Raw genomic sequence first — 14466 nt, forward strand, 5'->3', positions numbered from 1 at the left:
ATCGCCTCTGATTGAGAACCATATTAGGCTGGACATAGAAACAGACAAAACTAGACACACAACATAGAAATTCCCACCCAGCTCACGTCCTGACCAACTAAACACATACAAAACAACAGAAACAGGTCAGGAACGTGACAGAACCCCCCCCCCTCAAGGTGCGAACTCCGGCGGCACCCCCTAAAACTCAAGGGAGGTCTGCGGTGGGCATCTGTCCGCGGTGGGCAGCTCCGGGCCGCAGGACAGAGGACACCACTCCACCATCTGTCTTTGTCCCCCTCCTTAGCGTCCCTTGAGTGGTACCCTCTGCCAGCGACCTTGGGCCTAAGAATACTCCCCAAGGCCCCACATGTTTAGAGGTAGCTGCAGGACGAGAGAGGGAGCTCAGGACAGAGAGGTAGCTCAGGACAGAGGGGCAACTCCGCGGACTAGTGCAGCTCGACTGAGTGGCAGCTCCGGCTGAGTGGCAGCTCATGGACTGTAGGGCGTCGGCTGACTCCTGACTTGGCTGGCGTCTCCGGGCAGTCCTACTGGCTGGCGTCTCCGCGAGCTTCCTATGGCTTGGCGTCTCCGGCAGCTCCTGACTGGCTGGCGTCTCCGGCAGCTCCTGACTGGCTGGCGTTCTCCGGCAGCTCACTGACTGGCTGGCGTCTCCGGCAAGCTTCCTGGACTGGCTGGCGTCTCCGGCAGCTCCTGACTGGCTGGCGGTCATCTGCAGCTTCCTGACTGGCTGGCGTCTCTGGCAGCTCTATGACTGGCTTGGCGTCTCTGGCAAGCTGCCTGATGGCTGGCGTCTCTTGGCAGCTCTACTGGCTGGGCGTCTCTGGCAGCTCCTGACTGGCGCGTCTCTGCAGCTCCCTGACTGAACGGACGCTCTAGCGGTCCGACTGACGGACGGCTCTAATGGCTCGGACAGACGGGCGCGGCTCTAATGTCTTCGTGCGCAGACGGAATGACTCAGATGGCGCTGGGCAGACGGATGTGCTCAGACGGCGCTGGGCAGACGGATGGCTCATACGGTGCTGGGCTGAGACGGATGGCTCAGACGGCGCTGGGCAGACGGACGGCTCAAGACGCGTGGGCAGACGGATGGCTCGAGCGGCGTGGGCAGACGGATGGCTCCAGACGGCGCTGGGCAGGCAGGCAGCTCAGACGGCGCTGGGCAGACGGATGGCTCATGACGGCCTGGGCAGACAGGCAGTGCAGCCGGCGTTGAGCAGACGGCGACTCTGACCTGGAGGCGCACCAGTAGGCTGGTGCGTGGCCGGAACGGAGGTAACCGGCTGAGGGCACGACCTCCATGGGCGAGTTGCGGGGAGGAGGAACGGCTCTGGGATGCACTGGAGCCTGGTGTGGTGGTGTAGCACTGGTGGTACGGGTGGGCGGGGAAGGGGCGCCGGAAAATATACGGACCGTGAAGGAGACACGCGCTCTTGACACCGAGCCTCCCAACCCTACAGGTTGAATGGTCCCGCTAGCCTGCCAGTGCGGCGAGTGGAATAACCGCGCACTGGCTCTATTGCAGGCGAACCGGCGGACACCACTGTAAGGTTGGTGCCATGTCGCCGGCCCCGAGGAATGACTGGAGGCCAGATACGTTTGGGCCGGTTCATGACATCCGGCTCGTGCCCAACCTAGCCCCTCCAGGCGGCAAGGTGGAATAGCCCGCACTGGGCTAGCACGCGTACTGGGACCGTGCGCTTTACCCGCATAACACGGCTGTCTGGACCAGTACGGACGCCCTCTTCACTCCCGGGTAAGCCGGGGAGTGGCTCAGGTATCCAACCCGGCGTTCGCCACCTTCCCCTTAGCCCCCCCCCAAGAATTTTTGGGTGAGCCTCTCGGGCTTCCAGCCTCCTTCAGCGCTCCTGGCTGTGGCTGCCTCATCTCTTCCCGAGAGCGGCGATCTTCTCAACCTTAGCCCAGCGGTCCTTGCTCCGTTAAATATTTTGCTCCCATGACCATTTCCTCCGTGTACCGCCTGCTGCTGTCCTGCTGCCCGTTGCCACGCGGCTTGATCCTTGTTCTGGTGGGTGTTTCTGTAAAGGTTTCTTCCAGGGTGAAGGAGAGGACCAAAGTGCAGCGCGGCAGTGTTAAACATGTTTAATGAAAGAACAAGTGAACACTACAAACAACTTACAAAATAACAACGTGCAAACACCGATACAGCACCTATCTGTGCAGAACACAACACGAGACAGGTAACAAACACCCACAAAATCCCAACACAAAACAAGCCTCCTATATATGATTCTCAATCGGACAACGCATACCTCGGCTCTGATTGAGAACCAATATTAGGCTGGACATAGAAACAGACCAAACTAGGAACACAAACTAGAATTTCCCACCCAGCTCCACGTCCTGACCAACTAAACAATACAAAACACCAACAAACAGGTCAGGAACGTGACAACTACACGTATTACTACTCACCACTACACTACAACTACTACTAAAACTGCACTACACCTACCCACTATACTTGCACAACATCACACCAACCACTATACTACGCTACTATACCACCAACTACTAATTGACACTGCACTACAATACACTACACCAAACTGCATTTCATACTGACATTACTGACCACACTACACAACTTCACCCACATTACACTATACTACACATACACTACCACACACACCACTACACAATAATATGCCTTACTACCGATACCACCACTATACTACTACAATGCACTATTACTACGCTACTACACTACACTAACCACACTATACACTACACTACACCACTACACTACACTACACCCCACTGCACTACTACACTATTACTACAATAGTACACACACTACACTTACACACACACTGCACTTACTACACTTAACACACTATACTACCTACACAATGCATACACCATACGACCACTATACTACACTGCAGTATACTACACTACACTATATTACACTACATTATACTGCCACACCACACTATAATACACTACACTATACTGCACTATATTACACTACACTACATTATACTACACTATACTATATTACACTACACTATACTGCCACACCACACTATATTACACTGCTACACTATACTACACTATACTACTACACAATGCTACACCATACTACACTATACTACACTGCATTATACTACACTATACTATATTACACTACACTATACTGCCACACCACACTATATTACACTACTACACTATACTACCACACTACTACATAATGCTACACTACTACACTATATTACACGGTACTACACTATTACACCACACTACACTACGCCACTACACTGCACTACTACACTATACTACACTATACTACTACACAATGCTACACTATACTACACTATACCAAACCACGACACCACACTATACTACACTACACGACTACACTACACCATACTACACTACACAACTCCACTACACTATGATACACTACACTACACTACCACACTATACTACACCACACTACTACAATATACTACTACACTGCACTACTATACTATACTACTACACTGCACTACTACACTGCACTACTACAATGCGCTACTACACTACTACACTAAACTACGACTACACTAGTTAGTGTACTACATTAATGTACTACGACTACACTAAACGACATCGCACTACACTATACTACACTACTACACTACACGACATTACACTACACTGCATCACCCTACACTACACAGCACTAAACTACTACACTACACAACACTACACTTCTACACTACACTACATCACCCTACACTACACGATACTAAACTACTACACTACACTAGACTACACTACACCATACTTCTACACTACACTACACTACTACCCTGAACTACACTGAACTACACTACACTATTCTACCACACTACTCTAAATTATACTACACTACACTATACTATTGCACTACACTATACCACACTACACTACTACACTACACTGCTACACTAAACTATACCACACTACATTACACTATACTACTACACTACACTATACCACACTACACTACTACACTACACCACACCACACTACTACACTACTACATTACACTATACCACACTACACTACACTAAACTAAACTGATAGACAGCTAGACAGAAAACAGGGGTCATATACAAGTGTTTGTTTTTATGGGTGAGTGGTGGTTGTTTTAGTGCTTACTGTATATTGAACTGGAGCTGGACTGCGCTATTAAAGTCTTCAAAATTGCTCTCTGTCTGGATTATATAATTGAGGGTGGGGCAGTGTGGAGTAAGGGGTCAGAGGGATGAGGCATATACTGTATACGTAGGGATTAGTTGCCCCTAAAGGCTGATTTTGGGTAATTTTTGCATTTCCCCCACTAATTCTTAAGGTTAGGATTGGGGGAGGGGTGGGGAAGCTGATCTTAAGGCGTAAGAAGTAAGTAAGTAAGATCATAATTTGAGCCAGTTTGCTACAGCAGGAAAATAATCCTGCAGCAACAGGAAATAGTAATAATTATGTGGATTATAATGATTGGACATTTTTGTAGGAGTTGATATATTTTTGTTTTGGGCAAATCAAGTCTCAAATGGAAATTATAAACTTTAGATGCCCTTTCAAAACTAAAAGACAGTACAAGGAAAATTCTCAGCAACAAAAGAGAGATCAAATTAAGATCCTACATCTGTAGAAATGGTCGAAAATGACGGCCGTCTGACGCCCACTGGCAGGTGTTCCTTAAAACATACTGCGCCGTCAGCAAGTGTACGAACAGCAGACCGCCAATCGATGCGATGTCCCATCATACATGTCCACATTGGCACGATATATTGGGCACATGTACGCTGCCAACAATGCCCCCAAGGCATTTGCCCAGTGTGGCCCAGTGGGGGCAGCCCATATCTGGTGAAGGCAGCACTCACTTTKCCTGAAATAGGCCCCTCTTTTCCCAGAAAACATGCCCACATTGCCACATCCACTTATTTTCGTTTTTTTTAAAATACTTCATCATTGGCAGTGTACTAGATTTGAAAAAAATGGGAATCACACAACATAACATTTATACTGGAGCAACACGCTCAGTAATGGTTGCACAAAAACTTCCTGTGTGCAACCACGCCTCTAGCTGGGCTTGGGGTGGGTTTGATGTGGGCTAGCCCCTGCCCACCTTGCCCAACGAATACCAACATGGGGCCAATGGGGTTGTGTTTGATGGGGTGTTTTCACCATTAGATCTGTACCTACTGACACAGTTAGGGTTAGGGTTAGGGGAAACTCCCCCCTGGAGTGATACAGTTAGGGTTAGAGGAAACTTCCCCCTTTAGTTGTACAGTTAAGGTTAGGGGAAACTCCCCCCTGGAGTGATACAGTTTAGGGTTAGAGGAAACTTCCCCCTGGAGTGATACAGTTAGGTTAAGGAAACTATCCCTGAGTGATACAGTTAGGGTTAGAGGAAACTATCCCCTGGAGTGATACAGTTAGGGTTAGAGGAAACGTATCCCCTGGAGTGAACAGTTAGTTGTTAGAGGAACTATCCCTGGAGTGATACGTTAGGGTTAGAGGAAACTTCCCCTGGAGTGATACAGTTAGGGTATAGGTTAGGGGAAAATATCCTTCCTGTTAGTGATTACAGTTTGGGTTAGAGGAAACTTCCCCCTGGAGTGATACAGTTAGGGTTAGAGGAAACTTCCCCTGTGGAGTGATACAGTTAAGTTAGTGGAGATTTCCCCCTGGAGTGATACAGTTAGGGTTGGGGGAAACTTCCCCTGGAGAGATAAGTTAGGATGGGGGGGAAATTCCTGGAGGAGATAAGAGTTAAGATTATGGTTAGGGGAAACTTCCCCCCAAGAGTTGATACAGTTAGGATATGGTTAGAGGAACACTTCCCCCGGGTGGATACAGGGTTTTGAGGATATGGTTAGGGGAAACTTCCCCCCCTGGAGTGATACAGTTAGGATTATAGTTAGGGAAACTTCGCCCTGGAGTGATACAGTTAGGATTATGTTTAGGGGAAACCTGGCGGACACCTCTGTAGGATACTAGTTAGAACTCCCCTGGATGGTGGATTATGGTTTGGAACTTCCCCTGGAGTGATACAGTTTTAGGATTTATGGTAGGGGAAACTTCCCCCTGGATTTGATACATCTAGGTTTAGGGAGAGACACTTCCCCTCGATTGATTATAAATGTTTAAATAAGGTTTACACACTGGTTTACTCATTCATATCTATAAAACGTATTCATTATACTGTAGTTTTAGTCAATAGCCACTCAGCACATTGCTCGATCCTAATTTATATATTTCTTAATTCATTTTTACTTTTAGTTAGTGTGTAGGTGTATTGTCTGTGAACTGTTAGATACCATACACTGTTGGAGCTAAGAAACACAAGTATTTCACTACACCCGCAATAACATTCCTATATATGTGTATGTGTACCAACTCAACATCTGCTAAATATGTGTATTGACCATAACATCTGCTATATATATGTGTATTGACCAATAACATCTGCTAAGATTGTATGTGACCACACCGTAGGTTGCAATAAATCCTAATTTCTCTTTGGTGTCCAATATCTGCTTATATGTGTATGTGACCAATAACATCTGCTATATCATGTGTATGTGACCAATAACATCTGCTATATATGTGTATGTGACCAATAACATCTGCTATATATGTGTATGTGACCAATAACACTGCTATTGTTATGTAACCAAACTTGTTAGTGTATTGCAACTCTTGCATTTATTACAGTTGGGTGAGGGGAAAATCCTCCCCCTGGAGTGATACAGTTAGGGTTGGGGGAAACATGCCCCTGGAGTGATACAGTTAGGGAAAGTTTATATGTCAGTGGTAGTTCCTGAAAGCCTCCTTTCTGACGTTGTATGTTATTTATCTCAACATCCAGCCGCAACCGCACGAGAGGCGGGGGGGGGGGGGGGGGGGGGGGGGGGGGGGGGGGGAGGGGGGGGGGGGGGGGGGGGGGGGGGGGGGGGGGGGGAAGGGGGGGGGGGGGGGGACAAAAATTGATTGACGTGACAAATAAATGTGTATAATTGTTATAAAAGGTTTTTTGACGTCTGTAGCAATATCACATTTGTTACCAAAATTATAAACATCTATATTTGAGCCAAATCTTCTTTGTGTGATGGAACAAAATTAGCCAAATTTAACTATTTGCTTTCTACGAGTGTGGTGGCTCTGCTCTTAGCGACTAGTTTTTTAGGAAACTCACACCAGAGGGTGGCTGGGATAATGGAAAAGTTTGTTATGTTTGAAAGAAGGAAGATTGAATTTAAGTCAATCTGAGGGCTAGATGGAGGGAGAGGGGGGAAAATATGTGGAGGAGGAGGAGAGAGGGACAGGAAGGAGAGGGTTTTGGGATAAGTAGGAACAAAAACTGTGTGTGGATGAGAGGGGGATGAGAGAAGCTGGGCAGGGAGAGGTTCTATGTGGTACCGGGAACATGGGGGACAATAGGCAGGTGTATTGGCTGGTAAAGCCTAGCTATCAGTGTTGCAGAGAGGACTTTCTCTTCTCCACTGACGCGCAGCATCACCCACCGACTTACTGCTTACTCACTGATATTTAGTGTTTCACAGCATCACCCACCGCACTTACTGCTTACTCACTGTATTAATCAGTTTCACAGCATCACACCACACTTACTGCTTACTCACTGTATTAATTAGTTTTCAAGCATCACCACCGCACTTACTGCTTACTCACTGTATTAATCAGTTTCACAAGCATCACCCACCGCTTTACTGCTTACTCACTGTATTAATCAGTTTCACAGCATCACCCACCGGCTTACTGCTTACTTCACTGTATTAATCAGTTTCACAGCATCACCACCGTGCTTACTGCTTACTCACTGTATTAATCTTTCACAGCATCACCCACCGGCTTACTGCTTACTCACTGTATTAATCCGTTTCACAGCATCACCCACCGTGCTTACTGCTTACTCACTGTATTAATCAGTTTCACAGCATCACCCACCGTGCTTACTGCTTACTCACTGTATTAATCAGTTTCACAGCATCACCCACCGCACTTACTGCTTACTCACTTGTAGTAATCAGTTCACAGCATCACCCACCGTGCTTACTGCTTACTCACTGTATTAATCAGTTTCACAGCATCACCCACCGTGCTTTACTGCTTACTCACGTTATTAATCAGTTCACAGCATCACCCACCGTGCTTACTGCTTACTCACTGTATTAATCCGTTTCAAGCATCACCCACCGTGCTTACTGCTTACTCACTGTATTAATCAGTTTCACAGCATCACCCACCGTGCTTACTGCTTACTCACTGTATGAGTCCATTTCACAGCTGATGTCATTCCACTGCATGCACAACAGGATGCACATTTACAACACATAGTGGTGGGAACTAAGGTTTCAACATTTGTGTGCAATTTGTGTTTCCTGTTGAATTGTTGAAATGGATTGGATGTTGTGGATTTTAATGCATCCTTATCTTGTTAAAGGGGGAATTTGTTAAAGGGGGATTTTAACCTCATATTATCTCCATTCCAGCACCATGTCAGTGTCTACACATGTTCAAACAAAGCCTTTCTATGTTCTGTAGTTAAAAAGATGAGAAGAAAGGTCCTAAGAAAGTACCATGTGAAGACGTCATCATGTTCAAACCATGGAAACGGGATTTCAGGAGAAGATTATGATCACATTTCCTCTTTAGTGTGGTGGGACTCCGACAAGGGCTGTCTGTATGACAAACAAACACCGTGTTCATCTGCGGCTGTCGATCCTTTCATTTTGCATGACGCCTCTGAAAAACCCAAGTGAGAGAAAAATATTTGTTTGGCAAAGTTTTTGAAATTAACATAGCAAATCAATGGACAAGACCAGGGTGATGAGGCTGGACAAGAAGATCAAACCAAAATAAACATTACAAAAAATTATTTTTTTAACTTACTAATTTTGAGTTTTTCTTGTCTCTAACTTGGTGTGTCGGTTAATGAAACTTTATCAAAATTTGAATCACGTTGCAACAACATAAATGGTTGATTGAATTTGCAGCATTTATTGAGTGTAATTTTAACCTAGATTTCAAGCAAAAATCAGCAATAGGGTTTTAAGGGTTGGTTTATTTCAAGTAGAATTCATTTTGTTGACAACTCATACAAATGGACGTTGGATGTTCGTCTGACATCTAACCATGAAGTGGCATCGTTTCTAGCATGAAATCAAAGACTAGACAGTGTTGGGTAGACTTCAGAGCAGAGAGACAGATCTAGTTACCTAATCAAATATGAAATCATTCACCTTTAGGGGATCCTCCTCTTCAACTCTTGGCAAGTGGATAAAAAACATAAGTGCTTAGCGTTAAAAACTGAGAAATGTGGCATTTTTCTTCAAAGGAGAAAAAGTTTAGGACCTGAGTTTAAACCTCACATCTGTAGAACATGGAGGTCACAGCTTTGTTGTACCCGGTGTGTGTGTGTCTGTGTGTCACTGGACTAGAGCCAGAGGAGATCTAGGGGGCATCATGAAATGCTGAGTCCAGCTCGGGCCCATGCAGCAAGCTCAGCAGCTGCTGTACGTCTAGACTCTAATACAGCTCAATACCAATTAATCTGTCTGCTGCACTCCTATAGCAAACTACATTAGGATTATGTTATGGMCCGAGATCGATGTGGATTTCCAGGAGATGAGAGATCAAAGTACAGGTGACATTGACCAAGAAGGACAGTTGTAGAAGGCTGGATCAATAAACCACCAAGCTAGATTTTTAAAACAAGATTTGGTAGTTTGTCATTTCAAAGGTAGTGAAAGTAGTTAAGCCACCAAAAGAGAAACCTAAATAGTGATTCTTAAACCTACAGACTCATTGGAGCGGCAGGTAGCCTAGTTACAGCGTTAGGCCAGTAACCTGAAAGGTTGCTGGTTCGAATTCCCGAACTGACAAGGTAAAAATCTGTCGTTCTGCCCCTGAACAAGGCAGTTAACCCACGGTTCCCCGGTAGGCTGTCATTGTAAATAAGATTTTTTTCTTAACTGACTTGCCTAGTTAAATGAAGGTTAAGTAAAAGTTCAATTAAAACAAAACAAAAAATGCATCCAGCGACAGTATAGTATCAACCAATGAAACACCTTTAAAACAGTAAGGAAGAAACATACAAAATAAATATTTTTTAAGTATAATTTATTGTACATTGTCATTCCTTCCCATTATTTCAGAAGACTAAACAAAAACTAACATTGTAACATTGTCATTTATACAAAATATAAACTATAAGGGGGGAATATAAATTTAACATCAACCCTTCCCACATGGTTACAGTACAGTCATTTTGTTAGGACCAACCCAGACATCGAAAGGGAGAGATGCCAGTTATACCCTCCTTGTAAAAGACCAGAAACTCTTTATAAATCACAAGGCATACTGACTCAAGCCCAGTATCAAACTTATTATCTCTACATACAACACATCTTCTGGTACATTTCCAATAACAAAAAACTCAAAAAGTGCCAAATCGTGACCATTTAAAATAGTTTAATTAAAAGAGGATTGAGTTTCTCTTTAATAATCTATGTGCAACCTTCACTTTGGGCAGGGCACATACAAAACAAATTTAGAATTATTTCCCAGGTGAAATTAAAACTACAATAAGAACTTCTGTACACTCAAGTGGTCCACATTTTTTTCAAGAGACCTGACATGACAACCACTTCCCTGTAGGCCTACATACCCCAGAATACCCCCAGACTGATAACCAGGATGTTGGTTGTGTTACTATGGAAATGCAGGTCTTGAGGGTTGGCAGAGTACGGTGCTGGAGCAAGAAGACATGTTGATGTTCCGTAAGGGGTTTCGAAAGGGGGGAGGGGTGCGAGGGGTTGATGGTGGCGGCTTCCTCTCCAACTAACGTCCCCCCCGGAGAAAAAAAGTCAGCACTAGGATTTCCTTTTTTCTGTGGGGGCGAATGAGTGGGTGTGGGTGATGTGGAGTCCATTTTGGCTGCTGGATGTTAGGATTGGGGTCTTGGTTCAGTGCGGTTGAGGGGAGTGGTGGTGGTTGAGGTGGTAACAGGAGGGTGGATCAAGGGTTATGGGTTCAACAATAGCAGCGCAGGAGCCAGGTCGCCATGACGATGGGGAGCAGGAGGGAGAAGTGGCTGGACTGCAGTGATATGCCCACTCCGGTAGGGGAGGTGGAGTTGGCCGAGCTGCTGTACGTGCCCGTGGCCATGGTGGAGTTTACGCTGGAGGTCGCGTTGTGCAATGCGGTTGCTGTGGTGTTCAGGGAGACCACCTGCAGGCAAACAGGAAGAGGCTTGGTTTAGCAACATCTCAAATTGAATTCCACTGAATTGAGAAACTGAGTTCTTCATTTTTGAACAAGCACATTCTAGCCAAAGCACACATTCACATTGTCATTTTAGTCATTTAGCAGAGGTCTTATCCAGAGTGACATCAACATGATGTCATATCTAGAGGACTTTACATTTTGGGTTAGAAAAGGAAGGCTGTGAAGAACTAGCAAAAAAATACTTCAGGAGTTTAAAAACCAGCTATCGTGGCATATGGGAATTCTAGATCCAATCTGAAAAACAATCAATGGATTGAGATTTAGAAGGGAGAGATGTTTTACAATTAAAATGGCCATCACGGTTTGGGGAGACAACTTATTGAACACCATGTAGGGTAGTCCAACTTGTCATGCCATATCCAAAGAAACATCCTAGACTAGACCAAATCAGTAACCTAACTGAACCAAGCAAATTTCCACTGAATGTTCTTCCAACTGGTAGCCTAGCTAGTTTATGTTGCAAAATAGCAAATCATGCAAATTAAACACAATGCACTTTTCATTTATACATCCGCTACACTGGAAAGAAAACATGAACAGGAGGAAACAGTTTCCCCCCACCCCCCTAAAGATGTAGCCTGTTCGTGTCTCTGTTCGGGTCACACCCAGTTATCACGTTGGCCTGTACATGTAACGCCACACAGAATGGATGCTAGTCCAAACAGGCACGCGCAAACGGATGGTCTTCGCTATTCGTTTCAGGTATCGATTGGCGCGCATCACTGAAAGGAACTTTATCCCTTTGGTAGACTCAGGTGTACGTGGCTTTAAATCATTAATTTACCGAGATGTTTTGAATAAATTAAATAAACGTGCATCACAACTATTAGGATAATTGGCAACAAGACGAGATGATAGATAGATGTTTTGAGGAACGGTCCCAAAATGTGCGCACACGTTAAAGTAAGTGATTGGCACCAATGTGAGGCTTATGACTTGGATCAGATCATATTGCATGTTGCATTGCATGATTTTACCTGATGACTACCCACTGGGCAAAAACTGGTTGAATCAACGTTGTTTCCACGTAATAAAAAAAAGTAATGTGATGACATGAATCAACATAGAAAACGGTTTGGATTTTTAAAAAGGGAATTTGGCTTTTTTTTTTACCCAACTTTTAACCTAAATCCAATGACATGGTGAAATGTTTTGTTGAATTCAGGTTAGTTGACAAATCAACCAAATGTAAATAAAAAAACTGGACGAACTGTGCTCGGTGGGCTACTTTAAGTCCTATCTGCCATAGCCGTATAATGTTAAAACCATATCACAAACAATTAATTATAGACTATCGAAGAAATACCCTACCCTACACCAAAAACAAAAATAAAATGCGAATTACTTTACGAAAAACATTGTTTTTTATAGGAAAAATACTTAATATTAATAATAAATGTATTTGGCATACCTGTGTCGATAAAATTATAGCGAACACAATCACTCCGAGATGAACAACCATCATTTTTGACATCCTTATGATGATTTGGCCAGAACTTCAAGCACAGACACAACCAGCAGCCACAGTCACTCTGAAAATGTGATCACTGAAATAGTTGGACCTACCTTCTTTATACCCGCATCATGACTGACGTGTGACGTGAGACTTGTCACATACCTACAGTAAACAACCAGGAAACAAAATAACAAATTCATGCAAAATCTTGCGATAAACATATTTATTTTATGTTGAACATATGGGTCGTTAAAATCCATATGCATTTTGTAAATTTTATAAGGGTGTGTCATCAGTGGGAACGCTACATTCAGAGCTACATTCGGAAGCTTTTTGTGGAATAAAACAAAATATGGCTTTGGAACGGCTCCCATTGAATGAAAAGGTCTGCTACAGGGGCAACTTCAATTCAGGTATTATTAGGTTTCAACGTCCAAATGAAGCCATTTGCAACGAGTTGCTTGGCCGATATCTTCTGCCTACAGCTCGCAATGAATCTCTTCGTCGTCATTTTACTTGCGTCTTTGGTCTTTGGAAAGTTTCTTATTATATATATWTTTTTTTACCATTGTAGGCTATGGTCTATGGATAGGTTCCTATGACCAATACAGGAATCTCTAGATTTTCTGTCCAAGACCTATCTGTATAGAAATTAATGGGCCAAATACGAAATGGGTATCATCGCCTGAGGTGGCCTAATTCCATATGCAAAAGCATCCAACAGGTGAGCCACCATTGCCTCAACAGAAAACAGGCTACAGTCGCCATCTGGTGGCTAGTCAAAGTATCGCAAAATAAAATATATCTTACACCCGCCCTTTACAAACTAATTGGCGAAACCTTCTGTTTGTACTGCACAAACGTTTTCAATCATTTTCAAAACTACCAGGGGTATACCAAATTGCCCTTTTTTATTATTGGATCCAGATGTGGAATTGTACATTTTGGCCTATAAATACCGTTCCTAGTCTCTTCGCTATCGGGTAAGTGGATTTCTGAGAGAATAGGGAGATGGTCTGATCCCCTCCAGAGGGAACCCAAAGAGACAGCGCTCCTTCGCTGCCTGCACTCGCTGCAGAGGCACCAGATGTGCTCTGTTATTGAGACGGGAAGAGAGTGGGGCCTTTAGTAAGGCATCAGATAAGCCCGTTTCCCAAAGCTCAGGCTGATCGTGTATCACCAGCGGGTCTATGAGTGGAGCCAAACCCCAGCCAGCGAGTGCACCGGGATCGGGTTCCTGTTTACACGAGCCGTGGTCCTGGGGGGGGGGGGGGGGCTGAGAGACATAACATGATATAACATATACATAACATATGCTATAACATATAACATAACATATGCTATAATATATAACATACTATATAACATAACATTTGCTATAATATATAACATATAACATAACATATGCTATCATATATAACAACATATAACATAACATATACTATAATATATAACATATAACATAACATATACTATAATATATAACATATAACAACATATACTATAATATATAACATAACATATAATATATAACATATAATATATAACATGAACTATAATATATAACATATAACAACATAACATATAATATATAACATATACTATAATATATAACATATACTATAATATATAACATATAACAACATAACTTATAACATAACATATACTATAATATATATATTTATTTCTCACCTTTATTTAACCAG

At 43.8% G+C, this 14466-nt stretch overlaps 1 long non-coding RNA gene across 1 annotated transcript; it reads right to left on the reverse strand.

The window, feature by feature from the left end:
• Positions 1 to 10800: 10800 nt before the first annotated feature.
• Positions 10801 to 12855, reverse strand: LOC111954631 (uncharacterized). Its single transcript, XR_002876008.2, has 2 exons — positions 12716 to 12855; positions 10801 to 11247 (listed from the first exon to the last, which is right to left on the reverse strand). It is a non-coding gene; the product is annotated as an uncharacterized lncRNA (long non-coding RNA).
• Between the last annotated feature and the right edge of the window lie 1611 nt (positions 12856 to 14466).

The sequence above is a fragment of the Salvelinus sp. IW2-2015 genome, linkage group LG28, assembly GCF_002910315.2.
Source record: "Salvelinus sp. IW2-2015 linkage group LG28, ASM291031v2, whole genome shotgun sequence".
NCBI classification, from domain to species: Eukaryota; Metazoa; Chordata; class Actinopteri; order Salmoniformes; family Salmonidae; genus Salvelinus; species Salvelinus sp. IW2-2015.